General features: G+C 36.7%; 1 long non-coding RNA gene across 1 annotated transcript; it reads left to right on the forward strand.

Moving 5' to 3' along the window:
• The first annotated feature begins 2,654 nt into the window (after positions 1-2,654).
• Positions 2,655-4,207, forward strand: LOC149499080 (uncharacterized). Its single transcript, XR_016322530.1, has 2 exons — positions 2,655-3,039; positions 3,898-4,207. It is a non-coding gene; the product is annotated as an uncharacterized LOC149499080 (long non-coding RNA).
• The last annotated feature ends 9,332 nt before the right edge of the window (positions 4,208-13,539 follow it).

A 13,539-nucleotide genomic window follows, 5' to 3' on the forward strand; every position in this document is an offset into this window, starting at 1 on the left:
AAATACCTAAACTGACTCTGTTATGTCGGGCCACATGCATCACTGAATTGAGTGCCCATTTTGACCACTATAATGACAAGATTTGGTTCTGAGGTCTTCATGAAAGTTGTTTCCCTGTGTCTTGAGACTTCCATGGTTCTAGATTGGTTTAATTTGAGTGTTTGGTTAAGTAGGAATTCAATAAACATTGGACTTAGTTCTGCTGAATCGGGTCTGGAATGTTGGTCTGTGTTCCTAGCTTCTGTTTACCACCTTACGCATTGATCTGGGCTGTGGTCCCTTCATAACATTTGTATCATTTTATCTTATCTTTCTAATGAATCTAATTCTATTCAATTTGGAGACCTATAACTCAAGTTATGTCTTAAAAACACAGCAAAGGTCAAGGATATTTTAATGCTGGAAATTTCCTATGCCTTGACTCATAGGTTTATTTGGATAAATGTATGTATGAATCATGTGTGATGAGGTTCTCTTGATTATTTGTATGTTTGAGGATTGATTTGACAAAAATAAGATATAAGGTTGAAAAGTGGTATTGTGGATGTGTTTAAATGTATATAAATGGGAAAAATTGTTGGAAATTTTGGGATAAAGTGTGGAATTAGTTTAGATAATGCATGATGAGGATAGAAATGGATACCTTGGTGCATAAGAGTTATGTTAGTATGCTTGGTTGGAGAAGGAAATTCCTCCCCTTGGTTTTCATTAAGAGGCCAAACCACTCTAGGGTGGTAAGGCTTACTTAATTATTTTTTTGTATAGTATAAGTATGACATAAGTATGATTTTATATGATAAGAAGTTTCTTATGATAAATTTCATTATGATGTTAAGAAAGTTTTAAAAGAAAAGGAATTGATGAGAAATTTTCCTATATTAAGTATATATATATATATATATATATATATATATATATATATATATATATATTTGAAATATTTCCTTTGAAGAATGTGGAAATTTTTGTAAGTTGTAAGTTGAGAAATTTGAAATGATGGGTATTAAGTAATGAAGAGTTTTTGATTAAGAATTATTGCTTTTGTGAAAGAATGATTTTGATTTAGGCTCTACTATGCATGATTGAAACGTGGTATGATGAGATTGATTTTGTTATGTAAAGCTATGATCATATGCTAGGGTTATCAGCCCTTATAAATAGGCGGACGCGCTTATTTGTGTGATGGGGGTGGTGCTTTCATAGGCCACGGTGGTGCTTTCATAGGCCACGATTGTGTGATGGGGATGGTGCTTTTATAGGCCATGGTGGTGCTTTCATAGGCCACGATTGTGTGATGGGGGTGGTGCTTTCATAGGCCACGGTGGTGCTTTCATAGGCCACGATCAAATCTGCTTATGTTCATTCTGCATTAGTACGAGCCTTAACTAAAGAATTAACATATTTGTATTTATAATCGTCTTATTACTTTCAAAGTATTTGAATTAAACGAATGAGATCATATTATTTTAGTAAACCTTACTTTGGAAATTAATGATTATGTTATCAAATGAATTTTCAAAGCATGATATTCCGGTACATGGTTTTAAACATAAATAGTATATGTATTGGTATAATAAATGTGCAAGTAATGAATTTATGAGTTGAAAGAATTAAATTCTTTATGTTATTAATTAATAGTTTATTTGATATTTCTTTTGATATAAATGTACATGTATGTTGAAATTTAATGATTTTATGTCATTTGTGTTTTAAGTAAGTTGCCATCACAACTTTAGTAAGTATGTGAATTATGAGCACCACTGAGTTTTATACTCAGCGCGTTGATTTTTATCACGCGCAGGTTAAAGACTGTGGTTGCTGCTTGAAGACTAGAAGAGTAGCATCAGGGCAGAAGTGACTATTGTGGTAGTAGTAGATTGAGATTTATGTACTTAAGAACTATGGCATGTATAAGTATTATATTTTCAGAGATTGTATTATTTGAATTATAACTTAAGCATGTAATTAGCAATTATGTTGGTGTCTATATTCGGAGATAAGCATAAGATTCATTAAATGATTGAATATAAAATATTTCAAGAGAGTTGGTATGATTAGTTTATTAAGACTTGATATATATACTGAATGCAATTAATTGATGAATATTAAAATGCTATTAAGGATTTATATAGTTATGAAAATATAGAAGTGTTGTTGTGTTATGATGATTATGTGGAGATGTTGGGAGTTTGGAGTTTAATTGGGAGTGTTTTGTGTTCACATGTTTGGCGAGCTCAGTTTTTAAAAGGGAAATTCTTACAGTATTTATGTAGGATTTTTCCCAATCTATTTTTCAAAAAAAAAAAAAAAAAAAGAGATGAAAACGAAATGAAATGATTATTGAAACAACCCGAATTTTTATTTTCAAAAATTTTCCAATTAAATTTAATAAACCGACAGCCTGGAAATTTATTTCAATATTTTAATGCGAACACTGTGAGAAACTGAACCTAAAACCGATTGAAAAAGCCGAAAACCAATCGAAAATCAAAGATTTGGGTCGAATCGAACCGAATCGAACCGGTTCGACCCAAACCATCTAGAAAATTCCCTTTCTTTTTTTTTTCCAGCGCTGCACCTCTCTACTCCTCACCATCACAGCAGCGCCTCCTCCTTCCTCTTCTTCTTTCTTCTTTCTTTCTTTCGTTCTTTCCCTTTCCTTCTTCCTCTCTTCTTCTTTCTTGCTGTGACTGCACCTGCGTCGACCTTAGCCAGCAACAACAGAGGCGCGATCCACAGCCAGTCGCACCGTCTCCATCGCGCGCAGCACCGCCTCGCCGCTCCTTCGCGAGCCACAGCCAGCAGCTCCGCCTGCAGCAGCGCTTCATCCCCGGCCAGATCGCGCGGTCTCAGGTGGTCTAGCTACTCCAGCACGACTCCAGCCACCTGCTTGCAGTCCCAGTGCACGCAGTTTAGATCCAGCACGCGTGCAAGTCCGATCTACAATTTGCGACAGAAATTAATAAATTTGGGATCGCCCGGGTCCATCTAGTGCTCCTCCAGGACAGAATCAAAGCTAGAACTTCGCTCTCCAGCACTGTGAGTAATTGTAAATAATGCATATCAACATGCATTTGCATAGCATTTTGTTTACAAACCTTATATATATAAATATATATATTTTTATATTAAAGCTCATATTTATTTTATGTTGCATAATTGTATATTTGGATGGATTTGGTGTAATACGTTGAAAGAATTGTTTGATTACTTGTGCTGTGCATATACTGTGCCTTGTTTGTGTGGAATTGGGATGAAGTGGGTCACCATGGGTTTGTGAGACTGTTTCTGTTATATGGATCCTGATTCTGATTTCTGTTATATTCTGATTCTGTTATATGGATCCTGATTCTGTTTCTGTTAGCCGGGTAAATGGGAGATCGGCGCCCCCGTGTGCACCTGATAATTCTGTTTATTCTGAAACCACAGGATGGCCGCTTGTTGTTGCGCACCTGAAAATCTAGATTTGATTGCAGCCTGCAGGGTGGCCTCCTGTTGTGAGCGCTTGATGATCTAGATTGGATGGAGACCACCGGGTTGCCTCCTGTTGGTATGAAAAAGAAAAGAGAGGATAGAAAAACAATGAGAGGGCTGGTCAAGTGAGGATTAGACCGGTCGGCCAGTATGGGGGATCGGCTCCCTGGTGCACATGTGAGAGGATGAGCCATGTGGGAGGACGGCTCATCGGGGGTTCGGTGACTCCACTGACTAATTTCCACGTGATGTGATTATTTGAAGGTGATATTGTTTGTGGGTGCTGATGTTATGCCATATGATTGATTGTTGTGTGATCATTCAGTATATTAGGGCGCATTCCGTGTGACTGTATGTGGTGTGTATTATTTATTATTATTCACTGAGTTGCAAAACTCACCCCCTTCTCTCCAAACCTCCCAGGTACTAGGAAGCAGCTGATTCGACTGAAGCTCTGCAATCTTCTCCGCAGAGTTATAAATGTAAATTTTATATTTCTGTTATTTAATTTTGGATGTATAAGTTACTCTATTATCAGATTATTATTGAACTCCGCAGTTATAGGGTTGTGTATTACTATTGGACTTATTGTTAACACTACACTATAAATTAAATATTATGTAATTAGCTGCAGGTGAACCAGTAAGCCCATAGTGTGATTATAATTTATTGTGAATAGGCCCTGGTTAGATATTATGTGTTAATTGAGATTGAGGCTTACTGTTTTGATGAATTAATTGGGCAAGATAGGTAGACAGATTGGATAATTTAGGCTTACTACGGGCCTCGGGGGCCTTAAGCTTACCTGGGCCCTAGTGCCGGTCCGGCCCACGGAAACGGGTCGTGACAATTATCTATTAAAAAATAAATAAATTACTCGCTACACTTGTGAATACTCAATTACTTCTAATTCATAATCTTATTTAATGATTTGTATGTTAAGTTAAGATGGTGTCTCCGGCACCGAATGTGGCATCCGTCGTTGGGTCTCACGGGACTCGGCGGAGAGTGTTACAGACAGACTGGCCTTCTAAAGAAGTAAGAGGAAGTGGGGCTGCCATGGGATCCTATCTCTTAAGCTGTTAAGCTTTGGTAAGTCAAGAGCCAAAGCTCTGATACCAGATTGTGGGTCCCGAATATGTATGGCACAACCCAAGAAAGGGGGTGAATTGGGTTTTCTTAAAATAAAAATTTAACTTTAAAAACAAAACTTAGAATTCTATAGCAACGGAAAAATGATGCATTAGTGAGAGTAAGTTATTATAATTAGAACTTTCTCACAATGCTCTATTCAGAGAATAGAAAGACTTTGCAAAGTACAGCTATCAATTAGAACTGCTTCACAATTTCTTATTCAATTTTAAAACTTCTTTATGAAGGAAAACTATTACGTTTAGAACTTCATAAAGTTTAGATAAATATAAAAGACTATGTGAGAGACAGTTATTGAATTCTGAACTGTTTCACAAAGCTTTTAATCAAGATTACCCAAATAGTGAAATGTACTGAAAATAGAAGAAAAGTTTAGAACTTGGTATTTTCACTATGCAGAAGTCCAGAGTTCTAATGTTCAAAAAAGATAAAGCTTATTTCAGTTTTAGAACATCAAAACTATTAACACTTTAGCATTTCTAAAATATAAACTGAAGTGTAAATAAAATAGTATCAAGCAAAACTTTAGAAAATAAAAAGATCAACACAGTGGTTTATAGTGGTTCGGCACTAACTCGCCTACATCCACTCCCCAAGACTCATCTTGAGATCCTCAACTATGTTATCTCTTTTCAAGGGTAAGAGACAAACCAACAGTACAAGGCAATAGATCAACTCTTAGATCTACCCTTTGTCCCACTAGATTTTCTAAGGTTCTAGTTAACCTCAACCCTTTCTGTTTTTGGCAAAGAACAAAAACTCAATTCAAGACATTAGAGTCTCTCTCACAGAGAAGGTCGCTTGATAACCTATTTCACAATAGCATTTCAGCTAAGCTATTACACAAATGTTTATCAAATAAAAACCTGTCTACTAAAGATTACAAAATCTAAATAGACAGATAGAAATGCAAGTATAAGCACAAGAAAAACAGTATTTAAGATTAGAAAATCGTTTTAAAATACAGAACTGTTTTTCAAAAAAAACTGTTATAAAATTTCTTTTCTCTTTTAAAGATAAAATGTAAAGTATTAAGACGAAAAAAAATAAGGGGGTTGAGAGTAAGTTTTGAGAGATAAAAGATATGATCAATGGACGAATACTCTTAAAAACGAAAACTCTTTTCTCCCATGTCTTTTAAAGAAAAGATGCCTTTTATAGAAAGGGATAATAATCTCGTTAAAAAGTAAAATCTCTTTTTCAAATAAGAATATTGACTTTCCATTTTTAGAAGATATAGAAATCTTTGTTACCAAATCTTTTGAGTTAATATTCTTTCTTTTTAGCAAGCGAATAAAAGAAAATCTAACTTTCCTTTGAAAACAAGATTTTCAAAAATATAAGAAATCTTTTTCGAAATAAATATTTACCAAAAACGGTCTGAGATAGAATTTCTTTCGTTTAGGTAAGAAGATAAAATTAAGATTTTGAATCTCTTTAAAATTTTGTTTTCAAAAATGAAGAGCATAAAAATCTTATTCGATTTATTCTTATTACCAAAATCGTTTGAGACAAAGTCTCTTTTAATTTAGGTAAGTGAATAAATTTCAAACCTTTATGAAGATAATTTTCGGAAAAACTAAAACAAGCTTTTTCTAAGATATTTATTACAAAAAATTATTAAGACAAGATCTCTTCCATTTTAGATAAGATAATCAAGGAACGAAAAAAGCTTTTGATTTTTAAAGAGTTATTTTCGAAAAATCCTTTTGATAAAGAGAGAAGAAATTAATTTTGTGCTTATAAATGGATGTTCTCTATATCCTACAATGAATCCTAAACATCTAACCACTAAGGTCTTCAATAGTCTTCATGATCCTTGAAATTGTAGGACTTTGCCTTGTTTATTTATTACCTTCTATATATAATTTGCATAAAAATATAATTAGTACAAATAATATAATTTAAATTTATTTGTTTTGTTTCAATCATCAAAATCTCAAGATAAATATTTGACCCTTGGGCCAACATCTTGAACCTCCAAGCCTAAGAGATTTGATAAGGCTTCACATCCTCTAGAGTGAAGTGCCAAATTTCCACAAGGCAGTTGGTGATATCGCGTATGAACGTGAATCGTGCCTCCACACCTTAGAAGAGAGTCATAGTTTCAAGTTGCGCTTGCTTTGTTTCAAGCAAGAATTGATGAGCCTCTTCTAATTAGTCTTCCTTCATCGCATTTAGAATTGAAGGAGCTTCCCTCTTAGGCATTTGGTCCTCAACCTTACAGTCACTATTGGATAGAGCTCTTTTAGCTCGTTTTGCCTCCAACACTTCTCTTAGGTCTTTCACCCATTGGTGCTTTGATCATCGGGATCGAGCCATGATGGACTGTACCCTATATGGCTATAAGAAAATAAGTCAAGTGATACACGAATGAGGCATGACACATTCATAGCAATTATATACAAACAAGAGGGAAAGGGAGTTGGGAAATACATGACCTCCACCCTTATATCTCCCACACACGATTCGAGGTAAGATCTTTTTCTAACCCTAGGACATATAGTTTGGGCCCATAAACCATCATGGGGTTTTGGACCGTCGTCTCTCGCATTTGTTGAATGAATGCAAAAATAAAATCTTATTAAGGTAAACCTAGAGGAAGGAACTAGGGTTGATTACATGAGCTTAGGTCAGGCTTATTAGGTCTTGGGTTCCATAAATGAGAATTGGTTGTTTCGTCCCATTTTCTTTGGGTCTAAGCATAATAGTGATAACGGATTGTGCCAATTCTTTTGATATACCAAAAAGGTACTTGACTTATGGGTGGTATATATTAGTGGCGGATCCAAATAATCGAGTAGAGTGAGAGGACCGCGACCCCCAATATCACCTTAAGGTTTTAGGGTAGAAAGGAGATTAAGAAGAGATGAATGCATGAATGATACTTTATAAGTGCGAAAAGTAAACTCAACCTCAAGTTAATAACATTATTAAAGATTGTGAATAGATAGACAACTTTCAAAGTCAATTCTGTTATTCGAACCCAAAACCAAAAACTAGAGATTCTGGGTTCGATCCCCAGCAGACTCGCTAGGCCGAGGATGTCGGATTTTTCCAAAAAGAGATTTGGAAAGAATCAAATCGAACCGAACGGGCTTGATTTATTTAATTTAATAAAAATGGTTTTCTTTTTATTAGACTCATTTAATCCTCGGAAAAAGGTTCTCTTACTTTGATAAGAGTTTTATTTTGGATTCGCCACCCTTAGTAGAGAAAATTCTCTAATCAGCCAATTCTTTGGAATTGACTAATCCGGTTTTAAACTAGAGATGAGGTCCAAGAGTTAGGTATGAAATGGGAAGGTGTTAGGCACTCATTTCACCCAGCTATGCCGGCATTTTAGTTGTCCATTAATTCAAAATAGTTTAATGATGCAATTAACTAAAAACTGAGATGTAAAGGACAATAATTAAATGACATAAATTTAAAGGTTTTACATGATTTAAGCTCATGATCTTGATGTTCATCCTTCTAGGATAAACAAATCCATCAATCACTACTCTCAATCATGTTTTATGTGTTTATTTGATCAATATATGACTTAATACACATCACAAATCTTTTAAGGTTAGAGCTTCGCCATTGGATCACCGAATCGAGACATTTATTAAAAAAGAACAGGAGTTTCTAAGCACTTGTGGCATGAGCCACAGGGAAGTGGTGGACGCCACAAGTAGTGACGCATGCCACTACTGTTAGCCTCGCACCATAGAGGTGCAGAAAACCATGTTTGGTTGATCATAGGTTTCCCTCAATACCAGACCCAAGAACGGTGTTTTAAACACCGAAAAAGCAAAGAAAAAGATGGGGAAAGAATTTAAAGGTTCTCAAAATTACTTTTTGTGATTTCTTTTAATGATTTGCTCAAAAATGGATGAAGGAAAACCCAACACTTGGTCTTTGATCAAAAAATACGAGATTCAAGATTAGAGTTTGTGTTTTTAGGATAGTAGATTGTTTATAAGGGATTTTTGATTGATTAACAATAAATTCTCACCATAAATCCAAGGTTAACACAAGTTGCCTTTAGATTTTTATGGTTGAGTTTTTAAAATGCAAGAGCTTCCCCTTCTTTCCAAAAAGAATCCCCCTTCCTACACCTCTCAATGACTATTTATTGGCAAATGAGGGTGGGTGGCCTTATTGGAGGGCTGACGTGGCAAAAAAATGCCACTATCGGGCCCTGCAATGGGGCTGGGCCCACTTTTCTAAAATCAGACTGGGTGGTACGCAAAATGAGATGGTACACCAGGAAGTATGACGGGCAAGCCTAACATGCTTCCTGGTGCTGGCTTTGTTGCGAAATGCCTGGTAACCCGAAAAGGTAAAAGTGGTTAAACACATTGGTAATCTTAGCCACGAACCAACAGTCTAAAAACCAAACTAATCCCGATCCAGTTCAATGTTAAAAAATGGTGTATCATCAGTGAACTTTTTAGAGTAAAAATTTAAGCATCTCACCAGTTGCAAATGTGTTGCCGCCGGATTTCCCGCACCTCACACCCGACTATAAAGATAAATCCACTGTATGTATGCTAATAGAGTATGAAGGCACATGTTTTTGTGTTTTGATGCAGGTGAACAAGCAAAGATGATAAAAATCACAAAAACAAAGTGTATGGCAGGCACTGTGACACAAGCCACATCTCAAGTGGCGCACTCCACAACGCATGTGGAGAGCACCACAATATGCAGATTAGCTAAATAGCAGAAAGAATGGCACACGCCATAACCACTGTGGCACATGCTACACACAGCGGCGCACACCACAGCAGGCCATCATAGACCCAGAATGCCCAAATCATTAAATCAAGTGAAATCTAACCTAGTTTTGGATCTCTAACTACCTATTTGCATGTTTTTCGTACTAATGATACAGGAACAACTAAGAAAAGCTTTCAAAATACATCCATCACGCCCCAACAAAGGTGGATGGCCAAGTTAGGCACAAATTGATGTTCGTTCCTGTATCAAGGATGAATTCCCATAGTTTCATCCCATGGCTCACAGGGCGAGTCACAGGATCGATCAGGCATCACCAGGAAGCCAATCCACGACATTTTCAGCAACCATAATTTTCAGTTGCAAAGGAAAGAGAAGAGAGAATTTGTGGGAGAAGAAGTTTAAAAGTTAGTTTGAAAGTGACAAACCTTTTATAAGAAATAATGGACTTGTGGGCCCAATTAAGCCTTTGGGCCTAGTTTGGCCCAAAGGCCCACTTGTTGCATCCATCTCTTATACCTAGCCGGCAACCCGTCAACGGCTAGCCGCCTAAGCAGGGGTAACACACCACTGGCCATAGGTAAGCCAACTCATTTTGCATGCTACAGCATAATTTCTAATAAAAATCACACAAACACACAGAAATTCACGAGTAATCAAACTCACACACATGCATGTGGATTCATGCATTTTTATGAACAATCACCCATTTTATGCAGAATCATATACCACACGCACAAGCTTTTCTAGGCCTAATCATGAAAATTTCTAACCTTAACTGGCCGAAGTGCTTTTTCCCTTGTTTTGCAAGAATCATTATGCAGGTACTTCTCCCAAGCGAAGCATTTCAGAACCTAAGTCATCTGAAGTGGAGTTTCTCTAAGTTGTCTGACTTGGCACACCTCCCGAAGTGGAGTTTTCCCCAAGCCGTCTGAAGTGGTGCACCTTTCGAAGTGGAGTTTTCCCCAAGCCCTCCGAAGTGGCGCACCTCCCGAAGTGGAGCTTTCCCCAAGCCGTTCAAAGTGGCGCACCTCTCGAAGTGGAGATTTTCCCGTACCGTTCAAAGTGCCACAACTCCCGAAGCGGAGCTTACCTAAAGTCGTCCAAAGTGGCACACCTCTCGAAGTGGAGTTTTCTCAAAGTTGTCCGAAGTGGTGCGCCTCTCGAATTGGAGCATTTTCGAAACCGCGTCAACTGAAGTGTCATACTCTTTCCCATTGAAGCCATCCAAAGTGGCGCACCTCTGAAGTCTTCCTTTGTGGTGCATCTCATTCCGCCTCTCCCTGACTGAAAGGACAACATCCCTAAATGGAGCATTATTAACTTAAAGCCGCCGACAGGCGCAAGATAGCTGCAAAAATCGTCAAAAGCCAACCTGAAATAATTTACCCATCATTAAACGCCGCAATTGGTACTGGTTGATCGAAAAATCTCCAGTTGAAGTCACCGACAGGCACAAGATAGCTGCAGAAGTCATCAAAAGCCACCTTGATACAATTTGCTCACTGTCAAATGCCGTAATTGGTACTGGTTGATCAAAGTATCTCTAGTTAAAGCCGCTGAAAGGTGCAAGACAGTTGCAGAAGTCATCAAAAGCCACCTTGATTCAGTTTGCCCATCGTCAAATGCCACAATTGGTACTAGTTGATCAAAGTATCTCCAATTAAAGTCGCCGACAGGCATAGATAGCAACAGAAGTCGTCAAAAGCTACCCTGACGCAATTCGCCCACCGTCAAATGCCGCAAATGGTACTAGGATGATCGAAGTATCCCCAGTTAATGCCGCTCGTGTGGCGCATCACATTCTGCGTTTCATCGTCTGAAGGACAACCTCCTAAAACCGCCAAGATGGCGCACTTCATCCACCAAAGTTGTGCGTGTCACGCAAACCAGGTAAGTATTTTCTCACTTATGCATTTGCTTTACACTTTGATGACATTTTGCTTGAAAAGCAAAATATTATCAAAGGGGGGGCAAACTGTGGACGCTTAAATTTTGCCCCTAAAAAGGTTCAATGATGATGCACCGTTTTTTCATATAAAATTAGATTGAGATTCCTGATCGCCCTGGTTTGTGAAACAATGATCCGTGTCTAAGATTACTGACATATTTAACCACTTTTATCTTTTGGGTTACCAGACATTTCACGATGGACCCAGGCTCAGAAAGTGCATCGGGCTCACCTGACACACTTTCCGGTGCACTGTCTCATTTTGCGTGCCACCCAATCCGATTTTGCAAAAGTGGGCTTGGTCCCGTTGTAAGGCCCTGTAATGGCTTTTTTGCAACGTCAACCCGAAAATGGGGCCACCACCCTCATTTGCATATAAATAGGCGTTCAAAGGTGTGAAAAAAAAAGACTCTTTTTGGAAAATAAGGGAAAACTCTTGCATTTTAAAAACTCAACCAAGAAATCTAAAGACAACTTGTGTTAACCTTGGATTTATGTTGAGAATTCATTATTAATTACTCAAAAACCTTATAGACAACCTAGAATCCTACAAACACAAACTTTAATCTTGAATCTCAGATTTTTTGGATCAAGGATCAAGTGTTGGGTTTCCTTTCATCCATTTTTGAGTAAATCACTAAAGAAATCACAAAAGTTAATTTCTGAGAACCTTTAAATGCTTTCTTTATCTTTTTCTTTGCTTTTTTAGTGTTTAAAACACCATTTCTGAGTTTGGTTATGAGAAAAACCTAGGATCAACCAAACAAGGATTTCTACACCTGTGTGGCGCGAGACCAACAATAGTGGCGTGCGCCGCTTCCCTATGGCTCACGCTATAAGTGCCTAGAAACTCCTATTCTTACCCAATAAATGTCCCGATTTGATGATCTGGTAGCCAAACTCTGACCTTAAAAGGTTCATGATGCGTATCAGGTCATATACGGATCAAATAAACAAATAAAGCATGATTGAGAGCAATGATTGGTGGATTTGTTCATCTTTTTTAGGATGAACATCAAGACCATGAGCTTGAATCATGTTAAAACATTTAAATTTCTATCATTTACTTTACTAGCATTTTATTATTCCAGTACTTTATTATTTCTGTCCTTTAAATTCTTGTCATCTAGTTTAATGATCATTATTATTGTGCTAACCCTTTATCTGTTAATCTTGTATGATTTACATTCATCATAATCATGATTGTTGGATGATTGATTGTGTTATGATCTTGTAATTAATATGTAATTCTGTGGTTACTTGTTATCCACTATGATTGTTGCTTGTGGTTTGGATTTATTTTCAATTTAAGCTTCTTATTAGAAAATGTAAAAGGATCCTTAATGGGATTCCTATTATTGCTTGATGTAATTATTATTTGGGTTTGGGAAATTTGGAGGGGTTGAGGGTAGATTGTAATATAAATTTTGTTTGGATGAGATTAAATGTATGCTTTACATGTTTTCCAAAAAAGTGCATAAAAGGTTTTATATCTCAAAGTTTAGTTATTTGCATTATTAAATTATTATTAATTAATGGACAACTAGGAGGCTAGCTTAGCTGAGAGAAATGGGTGCCTAACACCTTCCCATTTTGTACCTAACTCCCGGACCCTATCTCTGGTTTAAAACCGGATTAGTTGATTCTAAAGAATTGGTTGATTCAAGAATTTTGCCTAATAAGGGTGGCGACTCTAAAATAAAACTCTTACCAAAGTAAGAGAACCTTTTTCCGAGGATTAATCGAGTTTAATAAGAAGAAAATCATTTTATTAAATAAAATAAATCAAGCCCGTTTGATTCGATTCTTTTCAATCTTTTGGGAAACATCAAGCGTCCTCACCACTTTTAGCATATTTATGGCACATCAAAATCAATTTTAACTTCCAAATATCCCATTTAAATCGATCTAAACAAGTACCAAAACATGTACAGTCCGGCTTAATTTTTATATCATTTCTTGAGCCTTTAACTGTTCAAGTTCATTCCTGCAGTTTTTCTTTTTCATTTAAGTACTCAAGAGTCTTATACCCTCTATATAGTTATAAATTATCTTCTGCATCAAAGCTGTCATTTCAAATCATTCCATTATCCATACTTTTAACTTAACCTTAAGCTCCAATTATGCTTACGATCATTTCATCTAATTGTCTAATTCAACTGGCCCTGTGATACAGATAGACAAATTCCCAAATATAATTGTCTTCGCATTATTATATAATTAATTTTCTATATGTA

This window comes from Jatropha curcas, chromosome 1, assembly GCF_041381405.1.
Source record: "Jatropha curcas cultivar XTBG-Jc1 chromosome 1, XTBG_Jcur_1.0, whole genome shotgun sequence".
In the NCBI taxonomy this organism is placed as follows: Eukaryota; Viridiplantae; Streptophyta; class Magnoliopsida; order Malpighiales; family Euphorbiaceae; genus Jatropha; species Jatropha curcas.